Source organism: Lissotriton helveticus, chromosome 6 (genome assembly GCF_964261635.1).
Source record: "Lissotriton helveticus chromosome 6, aLisHel1.1, whole genome shotgun sequence".
NCBI classification, from domain to species: Eukaryota; Metazoa; Chordata; class Amphibia; order Caudata; family Salamandridae; genus Lissotriton; species Lissotriton helveticus.
Window position 1 is genome coordinate 985,853,229 of NC_136067.1, and position 22,020 is coordinate 985,875,248.

Consider the following 22,020-nt stretch of genomic DNA (forward strand, 5'->3'; position numbering starts at 1 on the left):
CCTTAGCTTTAGAGAAGGAGAAACTGGAACTATAAAAGAATAAGTTGGCAAGGGAGGAAGCAAAAAGAAATAGTGGCAGCAACAAAATGGTAGACGTTGAGATGTCCAGGGGTGGTGGGTTTGACCCCAGGCTCCCCAAGAGTATAGTTCCCAAGTATGAAGAGGGGGATGACATAGACCAATAACTGGCTGCACTGTAAGGGCCCTTAGGATGAGAAGGGTCCACTTGAAATATTGCGGATTCCCTCCTGTGTGAGTTGATGCCAGTAGCTGGGAGGGATAGTCTCCTGACTCTAGCAAGGGATGAGGCAGAATCCTACCCACACATGAATTGCCTAGACAGTAAATTTGGTCTGATCCCACTGCTGGACAGGCTGAAGTTGTAGGACACCCGGAAGGTATACACGCAATCCTCGGTGGACTTTGTTAAAAACTCAGTGAAGGCACTAGAATTCCAGAACTCAAAAAGCGGTAGAGCAGATCCCACCCTAACTCTGATAAGCAGAGGCATGGGGACCCATAGCTTAAAAGGTACTTGGACAATAGGGTGTGCTTTGACTGTCAGCAATCATGTCATTTCAGGGGTGACCCTGGCTGTTCCAAGAAGGTGCTTTCCACCGGGATATCCAGTGCAGCCAAAGAGGTGGACTCCTCAGATGAGTAGGTCCTCTTCGCATTTTGTTGGGAGACAGGTCCAGATGTAAGCTGGTTATCCCTGTGAGTCGGAGTAAGCACTTCCACTCCATTCAGGTAAATGGTGTCCCTGCCATTGACCTGTTAGACAACTGTGTCAGTCACACTAAAGTGAGTGACAGGTTGGTGTCCTCAGACATGTGTGTGCCAGGAGAGACTAGAAGGGTAAGGTTAACCCAGGTGATGTCACAACCAAACCTGTAGCCATAGTTTCCCTAGAGTGGGGGGTTACCCTTAGCTGGTATAAGGTGGTAGTCAGTGCAGACCATCTCTTACATTGTCTCCCGGGCAATGACCTGCCAGAGGTTGGTTTGATCACAAGTGGGGCAGTCTCCCATGGCGTCCCCATCCCAAATATCCTAGGGAGTCAGTCCCTACAGTTAGGGAACTGGGGTCCCAAAATAAAGGGACAAAGAAGAGGAAAGGTAAGCCACTCTTGAAGAGAGTTCCAGTGAGCCAAGGGTCTTCTGTCCCAGTAAGGGAGAAAACCAAAATTGGTACTGGTTAGGCTTCACCTGACCGCAAAAAGTCCTGAGCAGTCATGCAGCTGTCAAGCATCAGGGTGCTGCACCTGAACTGACAGAAAGAAGAGTGGAAGAAGGATGTCTACCACAGAATGTGGTAGTCCCCTACTCTAAACAGCAAGAGAGGTTTCAGGAATCGCCCCTAAAGTAGCTTAGCCACCTATCAGTGGAGAGCTTAGGATGTGTTTCTTGGTTCTGGCAACTACCTGTAGCCTCTCATGAGTCCCGGCCTTCATGGCAGCACTATAATTGGCATGGGAGGCAGACTCCATGGCCAAAAGTAAGGTAGGCCCCTGGCCATGTTGGTCATGCTGGGGTTGCTTAAGTGTTGGGTAACCTCTGTAGGAAAGCTGGATGTTACTCTAGCAAAGATAGGCATAGTGGAGGTGGTTACCTCAATACCCAAGCTAAAAAGAGAGGAAGAAAATGAAACAGCTGTGATGAGGTTTCAGTTTAAAATGGATTCTGTTACTGTAGAGATGGGTCTGCTTCCCAGAGAGGAAGTGACTTTGGCATGAGGATGTAAAGCAGAGTCCATCCTGCAATTGTACAGCCTGTTTCTTTCACTTTCTTCCTCGTTTGACAGACCAGGGAAACTCTTCCAGGGTGGGGCTGAGCCTGCTAGGCTGTTGACTGAGGGGAGGGCAAACAGACCCGGTTTGCAGTGTACCCCCACTATTTTTTACCCCCTTTGTGACTACTAGATGCTTGTTTTCTGTTTCTGATTGTGTATCTTTCATGGTTTGCTTCGCGCTGATTAATAGTACATGGTAATTAGGCATTATTACAATTGGTACCGGCAAACTACCTGTTTGTCCCTAGTATATGGTACGGCATGTCAATGTAAAGGCCCAATAGACCTTATGAACTTAAGTGTACAATACTGTGGTGCCAGCTATCACTTTAAATGCCTGCCATGCCTTGCAGGCTGCTTTTAAACTAACATTATTTGCAAATTCGACTTTGGAATTAAATGTACTTCCAAATTCTCAAACTACCTTATTTTAACATATAACTCACCCACAAGGTCTCCTGTAAGTGCCCCAAGGGTAAAGTGCCTAGTAACTATAAACAGGGACATCATAAACAAAATTCCTGATGAGGGAAAAACTGCCTTTTCCCATTGTAGCACAATGGGTTCACAGGCTAATATGGGAACACACTATTTAAGTGTAAATATTAAAAGAAAGGAGCTAATATATACTTCAATGTATCAAAATGATAGTTAGATTGAATCCAACAATTTCCTACAGTTTGATATATTTTAGGTATCTCAGAAAGGAAGTTAGAGAACTTTCTTTTCTGTAGGACAAAATCCAGCCTTCCAGCAATCCTGCTCTAAATAGATTGCCTCTGCCAGGCTGAGACAAGCTGTCTTAATGAGTTGTGAAGTGACCTGTCTAGAGACAAATGAATTCCTGTGGGAGGAGAACTGCTATCTGCAGAGCAAAAGGCAGGATAAGGGTGGAGTAGCCAAACTGGTCTTCAAAGTGGGAATGACAGATCAGTGCAACACAGGCTCATACCCACATCCTGAACCTCCAGCTGGACCGGAGCTCCAGTAATTAGATTAGCAGAGGGGCTGGAAGGGGAATGTTAGGGAATCTTAGCCACACCAGTGGAATGGCTTAGCCAGATCTAACCCTACAGGTGAAAGTTTTTTCATTTTGGATTTTGGAAGAATATTGCATTCTGGGTCAAGCCTATGCCACACTTTGGAAGAAGTGGCCATAGACCTGGGTGTCACCCTGAATCCCATTGGTCAATGCTGCTCCTCTGCTTGAAGCCCAGGAAAACAGGAATACATATGAGAGAGTTGCCAAGCAATTCTGATCCCTCCTGGATCAATCAAGATAATAATACCTGTCCTGCTTAAACCCCTGGTCTGCACCCCAAGAGGATTGCACTCATAAGTACTGAACCTGCTGTACACTTTGGAACTACAGCCCTAAGGACTTTGCCTTGCTTAAAAAGGATTAAGGAGGGACGACCTGTAAGCAATAGGTGCAAATGAGCTACAAGAGTTCCCTACTCAACACTACAGAAGAAGATGGACTGCCCTGCTTGAACCCTGGCCTGCACCCAAAGGATTACACTCTGGAAGACTGCACCTGCTGCACACTATGGACTTTGCCTTGCTTCAAAATGGAAGGAGTGGACTGCCTGAAAGCAACAGGTTAAAGGAGCTCTGCCTGCATTGTCTCTGGCAAAATTAACCCAGCTCAACATTGTCAAGGCGACTTTTAAGGATTTGTTCAGGTGCATTCTGGGAAACATAGTTCCAACATCCCAAGGAGCAACTCAGAGCTTCTGAGCCTTGGCATTGTATTGTGGCCACTTTCCTGCATCAATAAATACATCTGAAAGTAAGTGTAAAGAACTTTTGGCTTTGTCCCAGTCCAGCACAACCTTTCTAAAACCTGTGAGAGCTATTTGCTTCTAGGAGCTAGTTTTACTTTTAATCTTAAAAAATCATATCTCTGGTTCCCTACATTGGACTTTTGTTGTCTTGGTGTCACTTAAATCATAAAAATATTTCAAAGTTTCATAAATTGGTGTTGGATTTTTATTGTGTGTCTTGTCTTCCTTATTTATTGTATTGGTGTTTTTGAATGTTTTACACTCCTGTTTCCTAAGTTAAGCCTGCCTGCTCATTGCTATCTACCAAGGGTTGAAAAAGGGAGTAATGTATTGAGACTTTTACTGAATCTTTTAATGTGCTTCTGGCCTTATTACCAGTGGTAAGTCCTAACTTATCCCTACTAATAACCACTTTCCAGCAATCTTGTACTGCAATATTATGTTGTCCTTCTCATAAGGCAGTACTGCACTTTTTCACGCAGTGCTCAATTGCATAACATAAGTAAATACATGTTCAAGTGTCTCCCATTGTCCTGTTATATATTCCATTTGGTGACTGTGTATGATTTTAAAAATCAACAAAACAAAGATCGGAGCTGAACCACTAGCAAATGAACATACAACCAAGTTCGAACACAAACATCAAGATAACATGATTAGATTAAAAGAGCATCTGTAAATACAAAGCATATGTTCATTTTCTTCGTTATTTATATTTGGTCTGTTCATAAAAAAACATCAGCCAATGCTTTTCGTCCTTTTAAACATAGGACTTCTTCAGGGCAATGTTATTGTGAAGCACCAGGCATAATCACTAGAGTGCACCATTCAATAAGGGCCCTTTCCAATATATATGCCATCTGCTGGCCTCTGTTTAACATGTAGATAGAGCACTCCCGAAAGAAGATGAAGTAATTCAAGTAATCCAATGGACAAATGGAAAACTGTAGGTCACCCACGTGGTTTAATAACCATGTGTCAGCATTGAGCGTGCTGGTCCAATTGTGGCTAGCACTCAGTGGTGGAGAATCTCCACCTGATCGTATGCACTGCAATAGATGTGCATCTCGATGTCTCGATGTGGGAAAAAGCTGCAAGAAAAGCATAAACTCACGTCTGAGCATACCCTGCCACACTTATGGCGGCCAAAAGCGGTACAAAAGGAGGTGGTGATGGACGGAGCATCTGAACCAATCAAACACTCAAACCCAGTCAAAAGATCTGGGTTTAATCCATCACCGTTCTTTAGCCCACTCTGCCACCCCAGTTCAGACATGGCTATATGCAAATCAGTCTGACCCTGTGCCTCATGGGAACAGTCCAGCCCGAACTGCCATGCCATGCCTTCCCTGGACCGGAAACAAGCTTCCGAAGACCGGTTTCTGGCATTACAGCCGTCTTCAGCCCGGCTTGCTTGAATCCAGGTACATTACAACATCTCAACAATGCTATCAGAAAGTAAGGCTCATGATATAACAGAGTGTTCTTCAATGTGTGATGACACACCAACTTGTTACCAACAAATCGCTTTTCAGAGCAGTTGTCCAATTGCCTGTGCTCCGCACCATTACACAGTGTCCAATCGGCGTTGCAGAAAGGATTTGGCTAAAGAGGGAAAGAGAAGTCGCCAATATCATTTGACAGCATCGTTGGTATCAATGAAGTCAGTATGTGCGAACCACCTCAATCTGAACAGGTGGTGGAGATAGGTTCATATGGCCAACGCACTAGGCCGACAAGTGGATCCGTCCCAAAGTAAAGGGATACGGAGAAACTAGCACCAACAAAGTATACAATTATATAAGAACAATTCAAACAACATGTTAAAAGGGCTGCCATCAAAACTTAATCGGGATAGCTTTTTCGGTACTGGGCATGGCTCTGTGTGGTGTGGTAGTCATGAAATGATCAATACACTAGGGTGAAACTAGGTCTCATCTAGGTGTTGGGGGCTAGTGTCGAGAGGGAGGTGCCGGAACAGTAGGGGGGCAGGGATTTGTTGCAGCAGACCTACTCTACCAGGCCACATTCAATGGGATGTGTACACTAGCCGCCATCTTCTAACTACCCACCTCCCAAGGCCTTCAGCAGGCATACTATGTGACTACTGGTTGGGCGTCTGCACCTTCCCCAACGGTTCCAGTACTGAACGCTGTGAGTATGGTGTCCCAGTGCTGCACTATGGGGTATTTGCCGAGCCCCGCCATTTCCTTCCTGTGCAGTGCTGTGCTCTCTGCCTGTGCCCATATCTTAAGTGAACTTTTCCAGCTGATTATCTCTGGGGGGTCTGCCTGGTCCACTGCTTTGTTATCGAGTGTTTGTCAATTATTAACCCTAAATCCCTGAACCCCTGAGGTAACTCTGTTCTTCTAGGACCTAACATAGACCTCTAAAATGCAGATCTCCCACGTGGGCGGCAAGGACGTATTGGTGCAAGTTGCCAATGCTGCAGCAGTAAAGGTAGAGGGAGGAGCAGGACCACAGCATAAGGAGCAAGTCTGCATCAAGCTGCCTGCAGCGTGGGCATTCAGATGTAGCAATATTGAAATATCTGTTTATTTTGTCACAGGAAAGATACGCCCGTTGTATTATATAGGTTTGTATCAACCTGAACTCAGAGCTTCTTGGTATATAAGTGGCACCAGCTAAGATGGTGGCCCATTCCTTGTCCAACCAGGGTCGGCCTCGTTCAGCTTCCCACTGGCACGAAGTGCCAGCATTGGTTTCAGCGTGTGAGTAAGCAAGGCCATCACCAGCCAGTGCACTATGTGTGATCCTGCCCCTATTACGTGTAAATACTGCAGTAGCATGTGTGTCAGGGGCTCAGTCGCTAAATCTCCCCAAAACGCCAAAAGGGTTCGTATGAGAGAGGCATGTAGGCGAAATTGTCCATCAGGTAAGTCCGTGTCCTCCGCTAGTGTCTCGAATGTTAGGAGGGCGCCCTCTCTGTAAAGGTCACCCAAAGTTTCTATGCCTACTGCGTGCCAGTGCCTAAGAACTACTTCGGGAGTATCCGTATTACCTCTGGGCGTCCCCAAGAGCAGCAATATCGGGGCATATGGGAGCATCTCACCGGTAAGATATAGGTTTCTTTTGTAACATCTATGCGCTGGACTCAGATGTAGCTGGAGTGGATGGGGGAGCCTGGCAGCCGGATGGAATAAATGAGTGATCTTAGCGTGGGTCCACGGTTGCTTCAAGGTCGCCGTATCATCCAGATGAGCACCATTGAATCACTTTGTCACCTACTATAGCTGAGCTGCTATGTAGTACAGTTCCAAATTGGGGACAGCTAGTCCTCCTTGGGAGGTGGGAGCATATAATTTCCACAGCGCAACCCTGGGTCTGCCTTTGTTCCATATAAGGTCTCGGGACATACGCTCCAGTTCACGGAAAAACCTGGTAGGGACATAAACTGGCAGGTTAGAGAAGTAGTACAATAACTTAGATAGGACTATCATTTTAAGCAGTGTGACACAACTCATGACATTTAACGGCAGTGACTTCCAGAAATGCACTTGGGCCCGTATTGCCGAAATTGCCCTTATCAGATTGCCCTCCAACAAATCACCTGGCGTCCAATAGATACGGATTCCTAGATAACGAAAGGTGGTGGGGAACCACGGGAGCCTCGAACCATTTATGAATACATCGGTTTCTGCTGTGTCCGCGCTAAAGGGATATACTCCAAACTTGGCCCAATTGACCCGGAGACCCAACATTTCTTCGAACACCCTCAGCACCTCTTCTATCGACGCTGCTATGGCAGTGACATCACGGACATATAGCAGTAAGTCATCGGCATAGAGAGACACGGCATGTGTCCCATCCCCTAATTGTATACCCCAGTCTTCACCACTTCTGTGGAGTAGCATCGCAGCTGGCTCCATGGCTAAAAAGAAAAGCAACGGGGACAACGGACCGCCCTGGTGAGTTCCCCTCCACACTCTAATGTGGCGGACACAAGCCTGCTGGTGTGGACACGGACTGTGGGGTGCTGATACTGCAATTGGACCATGTTGAAAAAGGTATCGCCCAGGTCATACTTGCGTAGCACCGCTGCCAGATAGGGCAACTCCAGAGAATCGAAGGCTGTCTCCTGGTCCACCACCAGGCAGCCGGAGAGGGGCCAACTAGGTACTGCATACCGCTGTATGTATAGAGGTAACTGGGGATTGTGTTTCATCTTGGCACACCAGCCACATGAGCAGTTTCCCAGCCTTGTCCTCCATACTGTGTGTACGTGCCGAATGGGCGGCATAGTTGAGACAGCAGAGCCGTTCGCGTAATTTGGCAAGTTCCTCTCTACATCCATCAAGCCGGTCCTAGGATCCCCCCAGCGCAACTTGCTCCTCGGTCACCAGCGTCCTTTCCAAGGTGAGTTCTTTCTCTAGTTGTGCCCTAATGCCCATCTGGGTACCCAGACAGTGTCCCCGCACTACTATTTTAAAGACATCCCACTCGAGCAGGGGCGACAAAGCCGTGCCCGAATTTTCCTCAAAATATTGTGCCACATTTGTGGCCAACAGATCTCGAAAAGGTGCATCAGGCAAGACATCCGGCTGAAGTCGCGATGTAGGTATTAGTTTTATGCTGGCCTCCCATTGCAATTCCACCATGTGAGGATTGTGATCCGAGAATGTCCACCCCATATAGTAGGAACCAGACATGCTTGAGAGCAAGTCATTTGACACCCTAATGCGATCCAAACGCACATGGAGACCATGCACTCCCTAATAATAAGGATATACCCTGTCTTGTGGGTTGTGATGGTGCCAAGCGTCAGAAAGTCACCAATGCGCGGCCCATTGGTTTAGAGCTTTCAAAGCCAAATGTGTGGCAGTGCCAGGCAGGGGAGGGAAGGAACGATCCAACGACACGTCTAGGACACTACTATAGTCCCCACCCAAAATCAGGGGAACATCATGCCAACCAGCCAGTTTGAGGGAACCCGCATCCAAAAAGGCTGCCTGTTCCGTGTTGGGCGCATATAACGACGCAAGAACAATCTGCCTCCCATCCAAGACAGCTCTAACCAGAACATATCTACCCTCCGTGTCTATGTTGGAGTCAATCATCCAGAAGGGGGTCCCTGGCCTAATCCACACCAACACCCCACGCGCATATGCTGAGTAGCCCGTCGCATACAATTGCCCCCTCCAACGTCTGTGCAGCCGCCCTACTTCTGACTTCTGCAAGTGTGTTTCTAGTAATAGTGCCACTTGAATATGGTGACACTTGAGATAGGAGTAAATAAGATATCTACGTGATGGACTATGAATGCCTCTCACATTCCAGGTGCCAATCTTGATAGGTGCCATACCAATGTAGAGCAAGCAATGTACACAACCCAATCAGGTACAAGAGTGGAGCAGATTAGCGTGTCACATGTGTGCACAATCCCAGAGGCCCCACTCCAGTGTTGTGCAATGTCAGAAGTGCCCCATCCCAGTTTGTTACATGTGTCATACAGAGCAAAACAGATAGCAGCAATAATAAACAAAAAAACAACAAAGGCAGACGGGCAGCGACGCAGCTTACATCCGCTCAAACCTAAAAAGAATACCAAAAGGGCGAATGTGCAACAGGCAATCGCCCAAACTATATGTGTAACCATCTTCCGATCTATATCTAGGGGGGTGAACTATGTGTTATAGCCTATGAATATTAAGGAGAGGGGAGAGTCTCCCCGGGGCTCCCCACAGTGAACTACATATGGTCCGTGTGGTGCCCATCAGTAAATCCCAGTGACCCCTACCATAGGAAAAAAAAGAGGGGGGGACCGTGGGGTGTTATCAGATACATTTAAAGCGCCACCCCTGCACACCATAAAACAAATAGAATAGGTGGAGGCGGGTATGGTACCACGAGGCACCAGGGACTGCAGCATGTATATGGTAATCATTTCACAACTTTACATAACGTCCAATCATATACTTGCATGAGATGTCCCTGAATGCAGAAAGGGTCTAATAGAGCGAAACAACCTCGGGCATCAAATTATACCATCAGCAGTCTGTGGAGAAACATCCGGCAGCCCACAAGAGTCCTGTTGGCTGGTGACGGATTCACTCTCCTCCACGAGCGATCTGCTGATACTGGTCACAGCTTGAAGGGCACCTCGCTGTCCATGTAGCACCTGTGCAAGATCCGGGCCCGACAACTGCGAGGATGGAAGTTGTTTCAGCTTGTTCCCCCGGAGGCGGCGACAACCTGAAATCGCACCAGGCGTGTTGAATTTTGTGTGATCAGGCATTGGTGCAGCTCCCGAAGGGGAGTATATGTCAAGCCAGCTTTCAGCCTCTTCAGATGTAGTGAAGAAGTGTGTTTTACCATTTGCTACCACTCGCAGGCGTGCTGGGAATAATAGAGAATATTTTAAATCGTATTGTCTGAGGCATCTCTTCAACGCCATGTAAAAGTGTCTCTGCCTTTGCACGTGATTCGCATAGTCGGGAAGGAACATCACTTTTTGATTATCCACTTGGGCGTCACGCAACTTCCTGGTTTCATGCAAGATTGTGTCTCTGTCCCTATAGTTCAGCAGCCTGATCAGGAGTGGTCGAGAGTTAGTGCCCGATGGCAGGGGTCTGGTCGGTACTCGATGCACCCTCTCCACAACAAAATGTGGGGACAGGGCCCCGTCCACAGTAGGGTACGCAGCCATGAGTCCACACAAGTGACAGTATTTCTCCCCTCCCATCCCTCCGGCAGCCCCACCACGCATACGTTATTACATCCTTTGCCCTATCCTCAAGAAAATCCACCCGATTGAGGAGTTGTTGTATGTGCATGTCTGCTGTCAGCACCTGTGGGGACACCTCCGTCATCGTGGTCTCCAGTGTTGTCGTTCGGTCCGCCTATTTGCGGTGGTCAGCATGGAGAAGTGTAAGGTCGATGATCACTTTATCAATTTTGGCCTCTAGGGTCATACGGGTATTGTTCAAGATCTCCCCCGGCTTCTCCACTGCGGCCAGGACAGCATCCAACTTGCCAGACATGGCAGCTGGAGACTACGCTTCCGCCATCTTCCCAGCCTGGGAATGAGTTTGTGGAGGTGGGGCGGTTGTATCTGGCATGTTCGCTCTGCCCCGTCGTCCTCCCGACATTTAACTCGGTGTGAGCGCAGGTCAAGCCTGGTGCGCCTAGACCATCTCCAATGTCGATGAGCCAGCCAGTGGCCACCGAGCCACACTCCCGCGCTCATCCCAGCCAGCCGCACAGGTCGCCACAAGCAGCTCAGCTCTCGGGGGCAAGGCACCCGATCCAGCCGCGGTGCAACACAGTGAGGGCCAAGGCACAGGAGTGTCGCTCAGCTCCCATGCGCCCACTGGGCTCCCTCCACCTGGTTCTGGGGCTCCCCCCTTGTCATGGAGCACAACAGGCCATCGGGGACATCAACATCCGCCGCCTCCCCAGCCGGGGTCCTATCAGCGCCTCAGGTGTCCTCCACCTCGCTCCCCGGTGCTGTTGTCCACAATGATGAGGCCCAGGGCGCTGACACATACCTCGAGGGAGCGCTGAAAGTCTGTCGTGCCAGCTGCCCTCACCAGTGCAGCACCAGCGTGGTCCCGGCGCGGTGCTCCGCAGGGCCGCCTCCTCCACAGAGGCTCACCGGCAGCATAATGGAGCAGGAGCTCCCAGGCCTCCAAAGAAGGGCAGTAGGTCTCCAGCGGCGTACGTCACAGTAGCACGCCACCAGAGGGCAGATGTAGCAGACCAGGCGGTGGCCACCATATGGAGGTACGTCACGCCACTGGGCCTGGTGGGTGGAGCCAGTCTCCCGGCTCGCGTAGTAGGTTGCACCGGCCCAGCTGCATCGCGCCGGGCCGCAGCGAAGGTGACAGGTCCCGGTGCGGAGAACACCACACAATCACCCCAGAAGTTTCACCGGGGCTGCATGACAGGCTCCACAAGCAGCGAGGAAAGTTTCACCTGACGGAGAATCGGGGCTCACCCGGGGAGCCTCTGATGGAGGCCTAAGCAAACACGTCTTCCTCCATAGCCAGTGTAGCCATGCCCCCTCGCCGGGGGTCCCTCCTTGGCTATGGTATTGAATGTGTTAGTAAGCAGAGGGCCCCAGAGATCAGGGCAATCTATGGAAAAATCTATAGGGGTACCGTCTATACCAGGTGCCTGCTGGAGCATTGAGCCAAAGCTGCCCCAATCTCCATATTACTAAACGTAAGGGCGATATTAAATCGGGAGGTAGGCTCTTCTAGCGTCACTTTGGGACCCACTTTCAATCCATTAAACATTTTTCTGAAGTGCTCCACCCATGAGTCCTCATCTACATGTGTGTCCAAGTTGGGGTCCGAATTAAATCTTCAAACGGGTGCATTGATTGTTGACCTTGGAGCAAGTCAAATAACACTCAAGGGGAAGCGATGGGGAAATGGAAATGAGAAAAAAAAAGTGGACTATGAGTTTGGTGGTGTAGAAGTGGGTCCCCAAACTTGACCGCCAGGCACCTATCACCGGCCAGATCAAGAGTTTCCTTGTGGTCTGGCGGGCAGTCATTTGGCTATCCCATGGCAGTGCCTATTAAAAAAGTACCACAATGGGAGCAGCAAAGCCCGTTTCTGCACTGCAAGGAATGTAAATTTCATGCAGTGCAGGAGAGGGGCTGCATGCAAACAGGGGGGCACACCATGTGCCCCCTGCATGTATTCCAAGGCTCGGAGGCACTTTGTTTCCTCACTAACAGCAAGAGGTGAATATTTTACATCGCAATCAATCCGGTGTCAGGCCTCAGCACTCAACAGAATCAGCTTTACTGTATACTGCAGAAGCCCTCGAATCTGCCTTAGACCAGGGAAAAAATGCTGTGCTTTTCCTATTAGATCTATCTGCCACTTTTGACACAGTCTCACATGACATCTTACTAGACCGTCTCAAATCTTACGGCATTTCCCATCTTGCCTTGGCTTGGCTAAAACCCTTCCTACATGATCATAGACAAGTTGATACTTTTGGCCAGGATCAATCAGTAGAAAACCCCATGCTCTTCATGATTCCGCAGGGCTCTATTCTCAGCCCTGTGCACTTTAATGCCTATATGGCCCCCTCATTAGCTTGATATTGTCTCTAAACATTGAGACAATCTCTTACGCTCACGATACACAGCACATGTTGGAACTAGATGAACAATCCACACATGCCGAAGAAAATCTACAAGTGTCTCACAGCGGTCTTTCAATGGATAAAAGTCAATCATCTAAAATGTAACTCAGAAAAAAATGAAATTATGTCATTAGGGAAATCCAATACTTTCTCTCCGAGCCTAAGGTGGCCCATAGACATCCCCCCCTCCTAAAACAGTGAGGTTAGCAAAGACCCTTGGGGGTGAAATTTGACTCAGCACTCTCCTTCTGCCAGCAATCCCTAGCAGTGGCAGGGACATATTTTCAACTGATAAAGTCCCTCAAAAAGTTCTTCGATCTCCTTCCCTGCATGGCTAGAAAGGCAGTTGCAGTGGCCCTAATCACCTGTAGACTTGACTATTCTAACAGCCTTCATGCAGGGACCAATAAGTCAGTGTTAGACGAATTACAGATGGTCCAACAAGCAGTCGCATGGCTAGTTTCAAAATGTCCCAGAAGCTCTTCAGCCTCAGCTGCCCTTAAAGTGCTACACTGGCTGCCTATCTGCAAAAGAGTCACCTTTAAGATCCTAGTAATTATCTACAGAGCCTTCAACACCTCAGGCCCCCACTATCTGCCAGGTTAGCCCACTACGTGCCACACACACTCTCAAATCCTCCACTGCGAATCTTTTGAAGCCCCCGAGTTGTGAGTGTACGACAAAGGGAGGGAAATCGATTGCGGTGCTACAGACCAAAGCCTGGAATAGGCTCCCCAACCAGCTTCATTTTATTCAAATAGAGACCATGTTCAGAAAGGCGTTAAAAACCTGGATGTTCTACCCCTGATGCTCTATGAAGATCACTTATCTGATTCCTCCAGGTTGGGTTGTGTGTGTCTATTGAGCCATGATGGTCCCCTGAGTGAAAGCTGCACTTTACAAGTTCTATATAACATAACATAACATTTTCATGGCTTGAGGATCGCCATGAGAGTGCTGCTGGTCAGGAAACTCGTAATATGCTTGTTGGTGCTGCAGCAACACCGCTAAGCATATTACAGCCTCAGACCACCACTCCACTGCCAGGAATGTGTTTCCCTAGTGGTTGTGGTCGTCCCATGGTGGTTCGACCACCAGACTTGTAAAACGGCGGTTGGACCACCGGTGTAGTTATGCTACTGCTGCCCCACCATGGGTTTGGTGGTACACGCATCACTAAACTTATAAACAGGCCTTCATTCTGAAGATCCGCACTATCAAAACAGGAATGACTAAAGATGAAGAAACGCACTATTGTCTACAGGACCTGTAGGAATTTCATTCTAGAACTAGAAGTTTTCTCTCCCATGATTCACAACAAGAAAACTACCTTAATTCAATGACCTGTATAACCTTGACAACATCCATGTGGCTAACAAGAGGGACACATTTTTCACTACACCCTGAACCCTAAAAAAGAACAGTGACCTATGACTAGATGTATGACCATTTCATTTTGGAGTCTCTAATTGCAGTTTTTTGAGACTCGCAATTAGGGATTCGGGAAATGCAATGTACCAATGGTTCTCAGACAGATTTCAATATTAATGAGGTTGGTTGCAATTTGTGACCCATTGGAAATCAACAGGCCATCATGTCTATTATTTCTTTTTAAATGAAGCAAGTTTTTTGTTATTGAATTGCAGCCCGTTTTCCTTAAATGAAAATGGGATACATTTGAAAAATAAAATTGAAAAGCTACCTTTTCTTTTTTTTACGAGTAGGCAGTGGTTCATGGTCTGCTCTTAAAAAATGTTGGCACCCATATTTATAAAGGGGAAGCGGTCCCTTTTGAACCCCTTCCTGTTTGGGAATGGGTTACCACCTCCTTGACAGCGTCTGTAAAATATGATGTTATGCAATGGCATTCCGGTCACAAAACATTCATACATGCCCCTGCAACTCTCTATTAGGAAAGGACGCCCTTGGCATGTCCCTTCCTAATACGGGCCTTCCTCAGCTCCTTATAATCCTAATGTCATAACCATATATAACCAATGGAGAACAGTATATGAAGTATGCTCTGAGTCATACTGTAATTTTATGAAAATAACATACAGTTTATATTTAGTAAGTAAATATGTTAACCCATATTTTCGCGAATGCGATAGCACTATACTGTGTTTGACATTTGCCAATTTCTTGAGCTACACTGATATAAGCAAAACTCACAGAAATGGACAATTAATTTTTTAACAAACATACCAGGCTACAGAAGTAGTAAGATCAACACTTTTAGACCTGGCATCCTTGATGTGGTTTCCCCCTAACTTTTACCTACAGATCTCCTGTTTAGTTGACTTCATTTTTGCTGCCCTTAGGACTCTGTACACTTTACCACTGCTAACCAGTGCTAACCGGTGCTAAAGTGCTTGTGTTCTTTTCCTAAAACATGGTAGAATTGGCTTATACCCAATTGCCATATTTAAGTTACTTTTAAGTACAAAGGGCCAGATGTAGGTAATTCCTATTTACCGACTCCTAAATACTGACTCATACCGAATCAGTATTTAAGAGTCGGTAAATAGGAAGGAGGCAGATGTAGGTAAAAAATTACCGAATCTGTAAGAGTCGGTATTTACCGAATCTGTAAATACCGATTCGGTATTTCACATTGATTCCTATGGGCTTTGAAGCCCATAGGAATCAAGGTGAAAAACCGATTCGGTATTTACAGATTCGGTAAATACCGAATCCTGCAAGGGTGCAGGGGGTGTCACTTTGACACCCTCTAGCACCCCAAGTACAGTCATACGTGCCATGTGGCACACAGACATGCCCTAAGGGCATGTCTGTGTGTCACATGGCACAGGTGTGCATGCACAGATGTGCATGCACACCTGAATTCGGTATTTTACCACCCAATAAGATTGGGTGGTAAAATACCGACTCTTAAGGGCCTGTGGCACTCTTAGGAGTGTCACCTACATATGGATTTACAGAATCGGTATATTTACCGATTCGGTAAAATACCGAAGTGGTAAATTTACCGAATCAGTAAATATACCGATTCTGTAAATTCAGACCCACCTACATCTCAAAAGCCAAATACCGGTCGGTAACGGCAGAATTCGGCCGTTACCGACCGGTATTTGGCGACCTACATCTGGCCCCTAGTACTGTGGAACAAGTGCCCTGGGCCTCTAAGTTAAACACTACTACTCGGGCTGTAGCACTAATTGCGACATCCCTTTAATTGGCCCTTTAAAGCATACCTTAGGCCTGCCATTGCGGAGCCTATTTGTTCAGTATAGACTGCCGTTTTGACCTGGCAGTAGAACACTTTGCCTAGCGCAAACCTTCATTTTTAATACATATAAGTCACCCCTAGTGTAGACCCTGGGCAGCTTAGAGGGCAGGGTGAAATGTATGTAAAAAGTAGGACATCAATCAATCAATCAGGTCATTTGTAGAGCGCGCTACTCACCCAAGAGGGTCTCAAGGCGCTGGAGGAGGGGGGGGGTTACTGCTGCTCGAAGAGCCAGGTCTTGAGGCGTTTCCTAAAGGCGAGATGGTCCTGGGCAGTTCTGAGGCGTGTGGGGAGGGGACATGTACTTCTGAGTTTTACATATCTAATGTACTTCTGAGTTTTACATATCTTGGTAGTGAAAAACTCTTAAATTTGCTTTTCACTTCTGCAAGGCTTATCTATCTTTCCCATAGGAAAACATTTGAGTTGCCTTATAACATTATACAAGTGTACATTTCAACTAGGAAGAGATAACCAGTTCATGTATGGTATCTGTGGGATCCTAATTGAAATTCTTAACATATTGTGAAGTGATATGTATAATTTATTTTCTGAAAATGGCACTTTTGAAAAATTGGGATTTTCTTGCCTTAGCTATTTGGTGCCTGCAACCTGTCTCTGGTCAAATGACTGAGCGTAACTGGCTGTTGCGCTTTGTGTATTCCCCTTAGACACACATACACAATGGGAGCTTAGGTGTGACTGGATGGGCCATCAATGTACCGTTTCCACACAAAAGACAGCATAACCCTGTAATTAGTTTGGAGCCAGGGCATTGACTTTAGAGGCACAACTGTGCATAAAAGAAGGACCTCAGACACTAATGCTTCATTTCGCTTCTTGACCTATGCTTTCTCTGCCAGGAAGATGGACTGCTGTGCTGCTGTAAGGACTGCAACTATGCTGGATGGCTGCTCTAAAGGAACTGCTGCCCTGCTGTGCTGACCTGCTGCCTCTCTGGCCGGAGGAAGAAAAAAACTGCAACTACATCTTGAACCCAGGACTCCAGAGTGACTAAAAGGGTGAATCTAAGCCTCAGGGACATAAAGGGCTACCCAACCAGCTTCTGAACCAAGCTGCAGAATGTTCTTGACCCCCAAGTGGTGTCTCCCAGGTCCTGGACCCTTGGTGTGGGTCACAAGCTCTTGAAACCAAGCCTTTGGGCCCTTCATGACCACGTAAAGGCTCATTTGAATCGGAACTGCACCGCTTGCACCAAAATCCAATGCGAAACGCCACCAGACTGTCTCTTCGCACATCAGCATTGAATGTCAACACGAAGCCTTAGCTGAGCTGTCTCTGACACCAAGCCACCTATTCAGACCATGCCGACTACCTCCAGTGATGCCCTCCATGCTTCTCATGATCCTCTCCATTGCAAATAGGACTCTTGGCACAAAACATAGGACTGTATCTGACTTGCGCTCCTTTGCGGTCAGGCTGAACTTTTGACTTTAACATGGTACAGTGCGACCAGATAGCCGCAGTTGGGGCCTTGTGCTTTTATGCGCTCTTTTACAGTTTATTAATAAAAAATTCATAACTCTAATTATGTTGATTGGATTTTTGTCATTTTGGTATTGTTGTATTTATTTAATTAAGCTCTATGTATCTTTTGTGAGGTGTTTGCAGTATCTTACTGGTAGAAGTATTACACAAATAGTTTACACATTGTCTTTAAGTTAAGCCTTACTGCTCTGTGCCAAGCTACCAGGGGTTGAGCACAGGGCTCACACCCTAGCCTGGCTGATGAAGGATGTTACCCGGAAAATGTTCCCAGGATGCTTGTTTCCGGTTCATGGAATACCTGGTTTGGCAGTTCGGGCTAGTCTGTTCCTATGAGGCACAGGGTCAAGACTGATTTGCCAATAGCTGGGTCTGAACTGATGTGGCAAAGTGAGCTAAAGAACGATGATGGATTCCACCCAGCTGTGTGACTCAGGGTGTGTTTCTGAAATGTTTCAGCACTCTGTCCATTATTTCCTTCTTTTTGCTATGTTTTAACAGAATGTGCCAGTACATATAGGCAACCATTCATTTCTCCTCTCACTCTTTCTTACTTCTTTCAATGTAGTGCAATTCGGCACCCACTATAATACACCCCTCCAAGATGACACCTCGGTAATTTAGAGGACTAGATTAGCATCCAGCCAGTATTCCTCTGAAATAGGATTATAAGTAATGTACCTTTCACACCAGACAGATACTCTCTGTATGCATGACTTAGAAAAGGTTTCCTTTTTTGGAGCACAGCGATGCATTTACCTGTCTCTACAGGTTATGATAAGCACTACTCATCACTGCTCACCACCCGCTTAACACACTTTTCTGTCCTGCAAATACTGTTAGAATTCTATCACACAAATCTACTTTTTTCTCTTTGGCTAGAATATTTATAGAACATCTATGAATGATTTATAGGCATGCACTTATTTCTTACCTTTCCACAAGACCAAGATCATAGCTGTTCAGGATCAATCTAATTCTCACCTTTCTTTCCTTTTTTTCTGCTACTAATGCTCACATACAAAATAAGGCCAGATTACTAGAACCCATTCATACCATCACCTAGTGGAGGTTTATACCTTACGTTCGTAGCCTGAAATCCAACCAGATGGTGCATGTTACCATTTGACCAAAGATTTACATTGTCTTGTTCTCCCTGCCCCAGACAATGCCTTAACACAACCATTTTCAGGCATCAAGTTAGATTTTCTTGAACTATTCTCTGAACCGAACTAATAGATTGATATTTTTATAGAGTTGTTCTTGATTTAACTATGATATCCTTTCACCCTACAGCAGGGTATACTATCCCCAGCTCTTTCTATGTGCCCTCTGTCACATGCAATATGTTGCCTACTCTAATCCTTGCTAAATTCTTGAGAAATCACTAAGTAAATACTAGTTATAGACAACAATTAGCACGAGCTGATTAGTGGTATACTTTCTTAATATCCAATGTCTCCCTTGACAAAAAGAAGTAGGGTAGATTGGCACCAGTCCAACAACACACCTTGAGTTCCAATCACAATGACACATCCTTAATAAGAGTGACTTTGCCCCAGACACCTATGATGCAATAACATTTTTAAAAATGTGCTTGATGTTTTTTCACATTTATGAAAAACTGTTTGCAGTGTACGCACAGACTCACCATTTTGTAAATATAAATATAAGGCTTTTTAAAAATGTTAATACAGCTCAAAAGTTACTTTATCTTGTATTTGCATTTCCCGTTATATTTATGGTAATGTTCTGTTTCTTTCCATAGTTGTATTGATTTGGCAGAATTGTCCAGGTCCTCTAGAAGTCTTGATTTTGAAAAGGTTTCTAAATCCCTGGTTTGCAGGGAAGGTTGGAGAAGTCCAGTCAAATTCGTCCAATGGTTTCAGGACCTCAGGAACAGCAATTGAAGGAAAGGCTCACTTCAGCAGAGGCAAACAGCACTGTCCAGGGCAGGTCCAGTTAGAAATAGTCAGCTGGGCAGTATCAGGAAAAAGCCTCTTATATCTTGTTGTGTTCCAGTGGCTTGAGTAGGAGGTCAGCCTTATGACGGGCATCCTTGAAGAATGTACTGGATACATTACACTGCTTGCCCATCCAGAAACAAATTACATTCAAGATACTATGCATCGGTCAGCGTATTTTGCAGGGTAGATGTCCCATGTACCTACGTAATATTATGACCCCATACAATACAAAAAGGCACTTGAGGTCTACGGCACACATCTGGTGACAGTCCCGAGGATATGGAAAGCATGAATGGGGTCTCGCCCTTTTGGCTAATTGGCAGCAAAAAGTTGGAACTCCCTACCATTGTCCCTTCGGGAAGAACCATCAGAGAGACTCTTGTCAACGTGGCTCTATACACAATAGGGAAAGCCTGTTTTATGATCCTGAGAGGTACTGATTCCCGGAGTTGCAGGGAGCACTAATAGGGCGGGGACACACCAGTGGGTGTAACCAGGCGCTCTACAAATGTAGAATTATCAAATATATGAGCGGTGGGATCCACCTCTTTGTCCTGGTGATTATGGAGAGCAGGTCCAGTCCTTTAAGGCTCCTCTCCAATTACAGACAGTAGATTCCGACCTCTCCCGATCTTCTGCAGGTCCAGTAATATTTTGAAGAGGGTATTAGGAGATGCTTCATTTATGCCTGGCAGTAGTTTGTCAGTGGGGGTGACTCCTGACCCCTCCTTAACCAATGAGGTAAAAGTTTCCAGGAGTTATCCTGCCCTCTTTTTCAGCAGTTCCTCTCTGCACTACTGCAAATAATCCCACAGTGTCCCTCCCTCATAAAACCCAATATGGTGAAACCTTAATCCCCTTGTGAAGCGCCTTTGTTCACACCCAGATGTGTGACCAGAATAATGAGCAACCACACCTCTGTGGTCAGCCCAAACTAGTTCTGTGGCTCTACCTCTCCCACTGGGAATAGTGTCTGACTAACTGGGTGAACAAAAGAAAGGGCATGGCCAGGTGTCAGCTGCCTGTGACATGGGGGGGGTCCCATTTCCTGTACTGAGCCCATATTGTAATATGCGGGAACAAAGACACATTCCCACATTCAGGCCTTTGTCTCTGTTCTTGGAGCAATATTCAAAGCTCATTCAGAGCCATTCACCAGTTGGGAGACAGTTGGATGGTTCATATAAATTAGTGTTTAGGAGTTTCCAGGAGGGAGAAGATCATTTTCCAAAAGTTACTATTAATTAAAATTTGTCAAAAAACGGACTCCCATTCAATTGGGCTTTTGATCAAATATTTTAAAACAGTTTTTGAATCATATTATTAGTTTGTCCCCACTCTGAGATAGCAGAATTAATGTTTATCATTAGTTCGCTGTTTCTCTATGGGCCAGCCAGCATTCCTTCACTGACTATAGCTTTTCGTTGCTAGTCACTTTAAGGGCATGTTACTATTCTATTTCTACATTTTCCACTTCTAAATACAATGTACCCTGCCTTGTGGGCTAAAAGCCTACTTAGGGGTGATTTACTAATATTTAAATCGAAGGCTTAGGCCTGTCAAACAGGCTAATTTTGGCTGGTAAAATTGCTTTTACACAGCTACAGTCAGGCTACAATGCCGGGCTTTAAGTCATGTTTACATTGCCACTGAAATGGATCACAATATAGACGCTACAGTCCACTAGTGGCATTTAACATCCAGCCATGGGTACACATTGCGTCATACACTATAAAGTTATAGCCAAGTTAAATATGTTAATTAGGAGTACAGCAATTCAACTATATAAAAAATGACAGAATAGGCACTTTACTACTTGTTAGCAAGGGTAAAGTGCACAGAGTTATATAGCCAATAAAAATGGATAGGGCAAACCTCTTTGGGTATACCAGTCAAAATTTGTAGGGGATGCCATCAAGCCAAGGATATAAAATTATTGCAGTTTTACCGTCTGTTTTCGAACGGAAAGCGGCGATAATTTTATCGCCTAATCAGCAAGGTCAAGTTGTTCGTGAATCATTGCATTATCGCTTTTTCCCCCATGCCCATCTTTGCATCTCTAATGAGATGCAAAGTGGGCGTTCCTTCCCTGACATAACTGGAGAAATGTCGCTAAGCGACATTTCTCCAATTATCAATGGGCACGCTAACCTTCAGAGCAACAAGCAAAGTAGTGATAACCTCTGTTATCGCTACTTTCCTTTTGCCTGCTTCAAAACTGACTTAGCCATGATATACTATGTAAGGTGGATATCATGGCTAAGTATGCTTTGCCCTATCAGCAAGATTTCGCCAAACCTTATGCGATTATCGCTGTATTTCCAGCGATAATCACACAATTGCCAGCTTGCGCTCTGAATTTTATTGCTTTGGAGATAAGAGTTGCTGATAGCACGCTATCTCTGCGATAAAATTCAAAGTTGGCCGGCCAAAATTATTCTTGCGCTAAAAGCGCTGAGCGATAATTATCGCATGGTCTTGGTGATAGGCCCGGTAATTTTCTCCAAAGGTCCCTCCCAGCAGAAATTGGGGAGAACTACCCACCCCATGGGAGTTCTCATTGTAAGGATGGAAAAACTTAAAACACCATCAGCAT